The 9,060-nt window shown below is 32.4% G+C and overlaps 1 protein-coding gene across 1 annotated transcript in view; it reads right to left on the reverse strand.

Moving 5' to 3' along the window:
- LOC108362284 (uncharacterized) overlaps positions 1–1,500 on the reverse strand; it is a 44,426-nt gene extending 42,926 nt beyond the window's left edge. The window contains exon 1 of the mRNA XM_017615210.1: positions 1,362–1,500. The gene's annotated coding sequence lies outside the window, so the exon portion shown is untranslated. The remainder of the gene's footprint in view (positions 1–1,361) is intronic.
- Between the last annotated feature and the right edge of the window lie 7,560 nt (positions 1,501–9,060).

The following is a 9,060-nucleotide window of genomic DNA, read 5'->3' on the forward strand; positions in this document are numbered from 1 at the left end:
AAAAAAAAATCCTCAGAAAAGTGCCGACTTATACGATTATGCGGGTTTATACTAAAGTACTGCAAAATTCAAGATTTTCTGTAAAAATGTCATTCTCAAAAATTTCATGCGTTACCATGTCATATCAACTCAAACCAGATGTTATTCCGTCTCAAACATACTGTCTTAGCATGTCGGTGCGGTTGTTTGCGGTTGTGTTCCTACAGCATATTTTTAATGCTGTTTTATCCCGCCTTGTATGAAATTATACATACTAGATTTTTATTTAGACAATTGTTTAACGAATTTTGCTATAATAGGAGCTTGTAAAATTTGCAAAGTCTCTCCACGTATATACAATGTAATTAATAATTATGGTTTTACCCCGATTTCTTCCTATGTCCAGTCAAACTAAAACAGTTTTACAAAATTCTGGTTTAAAAAAGTACATTTACATTCCAATATATTTGCTTATTTATCACTTTTTCATTTTTTTCCAGTTGCTAGTGTGGTCGCAAAAAGAACTCTGCTGACATTTTCGTATTTCGTGGTTCAGTGAATTCATTTTGTGGATTCAACTGCCCTAATTCGACCAGTATTTTTACATGCGAAGCGTTGATTTTGCCATGGTTTTAAATTTTAAATGCTTTCGATTCTTTATTTTCAGTTTCACTCATTCACTTTACTTTTATTCACTCACTGATTTAATTTTTGAATAGCTCGAAAAGCTTTTCCATATTTTTATTACTTTTTTTTTTGCAAATCCAAAAGCAATCGCACTTCGAATTTACTTGCTTTTTGGATCGCTTGGTATTGTTGCTTGGCTCCGTTGTGGTTTAGTGAGCTGACAGCATTCGCTGGTACGTACCAGATGCTGCCCCTAACACACAAATATTTATGTAAGTATGCACTATGTAAAATCAAATATAAACGCATAACACTGAATTTTTAAAATTTTTTTTAATAGTGGCCGCCCCTCCGCAGGCAATAGCAAACCACCGAGTGTATTTCTGCCATGAAAAAGCTTCTTGTATACATGTACATACATACATACATATGTATATAGTATGATTTTTTATTTATTTTTTTACTTTTAGCTTAAAACAGAAAATGCACTTGGGCAGAAAACTGCGTTAAAAGTACCGTTAAACATATTAATTTCCGTAGCCGACTATCCGATGGTTTTGAGCACTCCCAAGTTTGCATTTAAAACCATAAATTGCGTATATGCGTATATTCAGCAGCTGTTCTCTTTATGTCGGAAAAAAACTTATAATTTTAAAAAACACGCACATATTTTCATACTTGCTTCAAATTCGTTTTATATTCACTCTCACAATCCGAACAATCACCTGTGACTACACATGTGACACACTGCTTACTCTTCGTTCCTTGAGGATGCCACCCCTCAGCCGTCTGAACAAAAAAATAAGTGTATGCGCAAACACTTTTGATTTATGGATTTGGTGTGCCGCCGGCCTCAATAATCGCGAGAGCACCGCCTTTTACGTGCTCACAGCAACGTTACAGATTTTGAACTGAACGCAAACACTTATCAGTCGTGCAGGGAAGCTGTGATGTTGTGCCGATTACCAGCATTCCGTCTGGCTCACCGATATTTTATGAGGCTATGTGTGTTCGTGTGTTTTCAAGTTGTCCACTGTTACCACTGTGTTTCATTCAGGACAGTTTATTCGGGAAGAATTGCGCATGTCCGTTCCCACTCGTTGGGTGAACCAGAGAGAACGCTCTTCTTCTTTCCTTGTCACTTGTCCATGTTTAATCATCGGCATTTGTTTTGATAAGGATTTTCATTATGATTAACACAAGTATTACCGGAATTGTAACTACACTAAAGGGACAGTGCTTTTTTCACAGTTTATTCCAATTTGTACATCACTTTACACGCTATAGAAAATTAGCCATATTAAAGCATTAATTTCGCTTAGCTGATAAGATCTTTCGGACAACACGTTTTGGATGAAAAAGTTGTATTTTGACAAAAAACCGTCTATTCAGTCAAAGTATATCAAACTTTATTACTACAAATGAATCAGAAATCGTCAGCGGATATATAGATCGTTTATTATTTAGCATTTATATGCATACAGGTACTTAAGAAAAAACTTCAAACCTCGAACCTTTTGCATTCGACTATTCGTAAGCAAATGGCGTACGTGGCGGCGTATGAGTAACACCTGTGAAGCCTCTAATTTCTTCCTAATTAGACTCTGGATTGCTCTTATTTTTGATTTATTTAAACTGTTCTTATCTGCTCTTGAAGAAGCGGTAATGATGTTGGGGCACGAAAGCCATGGGCGGCACACCAAAAGTTTACAAGCAAGCGTGCAAGCACTTGCAAGCCAATCGACGTTGCATTTGCATTTCATTGGTGTTCAGGGAGTTTTAATTATCTGCGCTGTGACACAATCTAATTATACAAATGCGCCACACCGAATGTTAAATATTTAGATAAATGGCACAGAAGACGTTTGCGACATAGTCGGTGCGGGTGAAATATTTGTGCAATTACTCGTACTTTGCTGAAGTCAAACAATGCAACTTAAAATTAGGTGGCAGGAGCCTTAAGGAATTAATCGCTACGCAGTGTGGAAGTAACTAAGTTTTCATTTCATTCATGAAACTATTTAAAACCGTGGAATAATGCAATGCTGAAACCCACACCACAGTGACGAGGCACACACAAAGTGAAAGTTAAATTACGAAGGAAGTATCTATGCAGAGTAAAAAAAGTAGAAATGCTAATGTAAAAGTCAACATCGTTGTACTTTTTTATCAAAACTGCTAAATTTATCAAGGCAAGCCGAGAACGTGCCCTTGAAAATTTTAAAGAACGAAACCGAACGAAGCAGATTTAAAGTGCTAACAACACTCGGGTTTTCAACAGAAACTTCAAACTTGATTAATTTTCGCTGAAACTTTTTTCCAAACATATTTAGATATATATATCTATATATATAGTATCTGTATGTATAACCTCCTTGACAACATGCACGGTAATCCACTGCATTGCAAATGTTTTACTTTAAACTCAAAACGAGTTTACGTATAAACATTTTATTTTATTTCTTTCAAAACATTTGACTTCGTACCTCTTTCTCTCCCTATTTATAGCACCCGCGCCATACACAAAAAGTTTTCAAACGTACTTTTGTATACAATTTTATATAAATAAATACGTACATGAATATGTTTGTTGTTAAAAACTTTTGCAGCATTTCCTTATTACAATCTCTGCGAATAATTCAAAGGAAGTGTGCCATTACACTTGAGGGAGTTTGCTAAAATTACCCAGGGGCTGCTGACTTTCTGAACCAATGCAATCAACAATAACGAAGTTGTAATTGTGTTGGTATGCAACAGGCCTTCAAGTGAAAGTGGTCGCAAAGTAGCACAGACCGCAATAATGCTTCTGGCGAAAAAAAAACACTTATGAAAGTGCACACGTACATTATATGTATGTATGTAGGTGCATATATGCACGTGTATGTATGTATGCATATACTTTCACTCGAATCTTCTGTCAACAAAATTCTTCCAAGAGCTCTCAAATACTGTCTGATATCTTTTAAATGCAAAACGGAAAGCAACTGCGCTGGAATTGCGTTGAAAAAGACATTCCTAAGATGAAAATATAATAAAATGAAAGTCCCCCGTTATCTTCTGCTGCCACTTTGGAATATTTGCAACTCACATTCGAATGACAAGAAACATTGAAGAAAGAGCAACGAGCAATTTCGTTTGCCATTTGGCATCCGGCTAATAAGTAGTACTGCAACATGTGCAAGCGGGATCCTATGAATGTGCTCTTAACATACATACATACATACATACATATATATGTATGTACATATGTGTTTGAATGCAGAATTTTTTTTCTTCCGGCTACTAAGTGTATGTAGCTTGCAACTTAAACAATCGAAAGTTGTAACGAGTGAGCGTAGATTCGGGCAAAGGTTGCAACTGTGCCAAAAGTGGTACACACAAATATTTGCATACATTTATTAAGGTGTGGACTTTTCAGCTTGTTTCAAGCCTAGTTGCACTTATTTATGTAAATGTCGCTCGTTTGCTGGCAGGAGCGGCATATTTAAAAAATAAAAATGAGAAAAAGGGCCTTCAAACATTTAGTCCAACATAAATAATTACTAGCTACACATACATACATACATATTTATGTATATAAATACATATTTTAGATAATTGCAAAATCTATTCCAGAGAATAAGCCTGTCGTGCAATCCTAGCTTTGTTAAGGTTAAATTACAAAAACAACAGATTCATAAACCTTTGATGAAACATAAAACAAACCGAAATGCAGCCAGTAATTCTTCGTACTCAAGAAAAAATTTGTATTTATTTTTTCTCAATCAAATTAGCGTTATGTAAATGTGTAAGCAATATAAGCAAATATTAAATTTGTGTGAGAATGGACACTGGAGTATTTTTAACTGTATAATCTAGCAAGGAATGTGTACATGTAAATGTACTCCTTTGTCGCACTCGTGCTTTTATTTTATCGATAATAGCAGACCCGGCTTACTTCGTCCGGCCCAAAATTTAAATTTTTTGAAACATTTGGTCCAATGTTTTCACCAAAAATTCACGTTCAGGTTTGGTTTGGTGTCATCATAAGGCATATCCTCTATATATTATTGTTATTAACACATTTATGTTATATTGGGTAATAACTAAAAATTTTTTCTTAATGCAGAACATTTAATTAAATAATTTCATAGTTTAGCTACAAAGAAGAAATCTTCCAATCGATTTATCCGTTTTTGATTTATAGCAGTTTTAAAAACGATTTCATGATTCTTTACTACATTTTGGCACATTGACACGACCTTTCTATAGGTTCCTTCAAATAATGTTGAAACTATCCTTCCCAGATAGCTGAGCTTTAAAATGCAAAAAACAATTTTCAAATCGGGCAGTCTGTGCGAAGTTATTAAATTACGTACATATTTTGCGACTTTATTTTATAAGATGTATAGAAGATATATTAGAGATGTGCGTTTAATCAAATGATCGAACAAGCAGATTAATCGAAAGCAAATTAATTATTTAATCAAAGAATAATTATTTTTGATTAACCAAAATGATTAATTTTCCGATTAATTACATATTGATTAATCAGAATCTAATTAATTTACGTAGTATTTACGACATAGTACGTAGTTGCGTACGTTATTTATTTATTTTTATTAATAATAAAAATATTGAATGCGCATACGAACATACATATTTGTGCATACAAACAAACAAATTTTTTTTGGTTTGGAAGCAAACACGAAAGAAATGAACAAAGTTATTCAGATTTCAATTAGTTTTCTTTTTTTGAGTAAACAGTAATTTTTCCATAGTATATATATCTATGTACATTAGAGTGGTACAAAAAAATAAAGTTGGAATTTTAATGCCGCCACCCCCTAGGATTGTTCTGAACCGGAAATAAATATACCCCTATTTTTTCATTTTGAAATCAAAAGATATTTAGGGAGTGCTCACAGCGCTCAAAGTTTTCCATGTATTTTATATGGGGAAAAAACAAATTTTCGTAAAAATGGCATAAAGCTCTTGAAAATCAATATTTTTCAATCGGAAAACTGTGGTTCTCTTCAGGAGACTTCCAGTATTAATTGCCAATTATTTATTTAACCATTTTTTATGATTAAAGATTTTTCCATTGCATTTTATAGGGGTTTTGGAGGACCTATAAAATATAGTTACTATGAAAAAATGGTTAAAGAGACAATTGCGTATTATTACTGGCAATCTCCTGAAGATAAGAAAAGTTTTCCGATCGAAAACTATTGATTTTCAAGAATTCTACACTATTTCTACGAAAAGTTGTGTTTCCTCTATATAAAATACATGGAAAACTTTGAGCAATTTGAGCACTCCCTATTTTATTTTTTTTTTTTCAAAATAAAAAAATAGGGGTATATTTTTTTTCGATATAGAACAATCCTAGGGGGTGGCGGCATTAAAAATCCGACCTTATTTTTTTTACATACATTTTTGGACCACTCTAATGTACATATGTACATATGTAGATACATAAGAGAAGAAATGAAAGTGGAATAAACGCATGCAATTTGTTATGCATTAAACAGATGGTCCTTATCTGCACGGATGTCCACGCAGTACTGCCTCCTGGCAGCAATAGTAGTGTACAATTTTCACATCGATCTAGTATCCACTGCCGTCAGTAGTTTGGTAGAAAATCTTACTTTTTCTGAAGGATTCACTTATAAATTTATAATGTACAGATAAGTTAAAAATTATTATACTTACATACATATTTACTCTTTGAGATATTTTAAATGCTAGCTACTTTGAAAAACATATATTCTTGATTGCAAAACCATAGTTTCGGAAACTAGGCTCCCTTTTTCGACAGTCTGAGAATACGCTTTTATCTAACTAAACAAACGTTGCACCGGCATGAGTGTGTCCAAAGTTACACGGAATTTTGAATTCGATAAATATTCGCATAGAAGCTCTGGTTTAATTATTGTGATAGCAATGAAGTATTTTCTGTTGTTGTATTGAAAGAGATTTAAGTTTGGTGTAAGCATGTTTTAAATAAGCAATTAATTGCAAAGATCGCTAATGAATGATATTCCTGCAATATGAACAACCATTCCATTTGCTTAATTGCCTATGGAATATATACTTATATATACATATCTATCTATGTAAATATCTATATGTATGTACGTATGCTAGATAAGTTTGCTGCAATATGCATTAGCTAATGTAGGTATTTTTTTAACATATTTATGTATTGTTCACTAGCGAAATGGTGAGAATGAATTACTTTGCTCGTATATTCATTTGTTGCTTTTATTTTAACTCTACCCTTGCAGCCGTCGTAATAAATTCATTTTCATTAGAGATAATTATGGTCAACAGCGTAAATTAATGTTCGAATGGTAATATGCATTAATTTACGGATACTTATATTGAAGTTAGCAAATACTAAAAAAAAAAAANTATACATATCTATCTATGTAAATATCTATATGTATGTACGTATGCTAGATAAGTTTGCTGCAATATGCATTAGCTAATGTAGGTATTTTTTTAACATATTTATGTATTGTTCACTAGCGAAATGGTGAGAATGAATTACTTTGCTCGTATATTCATTTGTTGCTTTTATTTTAACTCTACCCTTGCAGCCGTCGTAATAAATTCATTTTCATTAGAGATAATTATGGTCAACAGCGTAAATTAATGTTCGAATGGTAATATGCATTAATTTACGGATACTTATATTGAAGTTAGCAAATACTAAAAAAAAAAAACATTATATACATATGAGCAAATCTCGCTAGTTGTTTTTTAAGTGTACTCCCTTCTCCCGGCGGAAAAAAACACTCGCAGAAAAGAAAACGCTTGCATTGATTTCAATCAGTGGATCCCCAGAAAATGGTACCTCCAATAACAAATAAACCAATTACTGGCACGATTTAAGCCTCGAAACATTTATCTAAGCGAAAAAGTACCGAAATTATAAATTTTTTCATTGTCGCTCGAAAAGCATAATAATTTTTTTTTTAATAACTTTGGGATTACAAAAAAAATGGTAGCCTGCAGAATATCTGTCGCACCTATTTTGTAATTTTTGAAATTTTAAGATTTTTTTTATTGTTAATGATTTTAGATACTTCAAAATATTAAAATTGGCACGGAAATTTTCTATTTGCTAATAAGAACTGATCTAGTTTAACAAATGAAAAAAAATTCATTGAGTAAAATTATAAACTAAAATTCCATTTTTTAAATTTTTATTGGTACACTGGAAATTCATTTTAAAAATGGTATATATGTATGTACATAATGAAAGTAATATCTATGTACACAAGGAATACTTTGTGAAAATCTCCCACGCCAATATTTAATTACTTTTAAATAATATGAATTTTAAGATAAGGCGTGCGAGTAAACGTGTTATATGTCTATGTATGGTGTTACGGGGCGTATACGTAACAAACGCAACTACGGATATATGAGCAATAGTGGTGGTTATTTTTACATTTCTTAGTATACATATGTTTTTTTTTTTAAGTTTTCATTTAAATACAATTTCGTGATGGAATCTGTTGTTTTTACAAACCTGAAGATAATGCATTTTCTAAGATAGGCGTAACACCATTTTCGACCAAAAACACGTTTTTGTCGAAAAATTCAACAACTCGTAAGATTTTCTTATATAACTTAGATATGCCGTTTTTAAGGAGTTTCATGGAAAATCAATTAAGGATTTTCATGGTTTTGGTTTCTCTTTTTTTTTTTTTTTTTTTATGTTTAATTTCAATCCAAAACTCTCAGAAATATTTTAAATGCATCTTATTATGTCACAAACGAGCATCTGCAACTGCATCGCGATCTCGAAGTCCTAGAAAATTGTACCTTTTACTTCTCTTTTGTTTGAATAAATCGAGTAAAAGGTCTGAAGTTTTAAAAAAAAGCAATTCCTTTTTTTTATTCACATATGTCCCAATGCCTTAGAAAACAAAGTCACTGGTAAAGATACCGCTATCCTGAGGCAGGTTATAACTTAATAAGAAACAGGATGTATCATTTGTAAGACAAAAAAGATGTTCTGCAATTAATTACATAAAATTAAATTAAGCCTTTTGTTGTGTGCTAATATATATAAGTGAGCAAGTTTTAATCATCAGATTAAAAGCCATAACGATTACGGCTAGTTTGGTACCAAGCTTTATTTTCTACGATTTTTCACCCCTCGATTATTTATTTTATTTTTATTTCCGTTCGAGAGGACTCAAAAACATGCACTTAGTATGACGTAAAATATATGAACACTCAGAAAAAAGTCAGCTAAATATATTTCTCTTAATATATTAATTGGGAGCTATAACCAAACAATGTAACTATAACCACCAAATCATGTGTTGAAAGAAATATATGATTGACTCGGTTTTCCAAACCGGTTTCCACCGGTTTTCTGGATAACTAAAGGCGGCTTTTTTGAAATCTTAATTCTTCGAATATCGAATAAATCGGATTTTTTATCGAACAACC

This window comes from Rhagoletis zephyria, unplaced genomic scaffold, assembly GCF_001687245.7.
Source record: "Rhagoletis zephyria isolate East Lansing unplaced genomic scaffold, Rhagoletis_zephyria_1.1 Rzeph_scaffold_00976, whole genome shotgun sequence".
NCBI lineage: Eukaryota > Metazoa > Arthropoda > Insecta > Diptera > Tephritidae > Rhagoletis > Rhagoletis zephyria.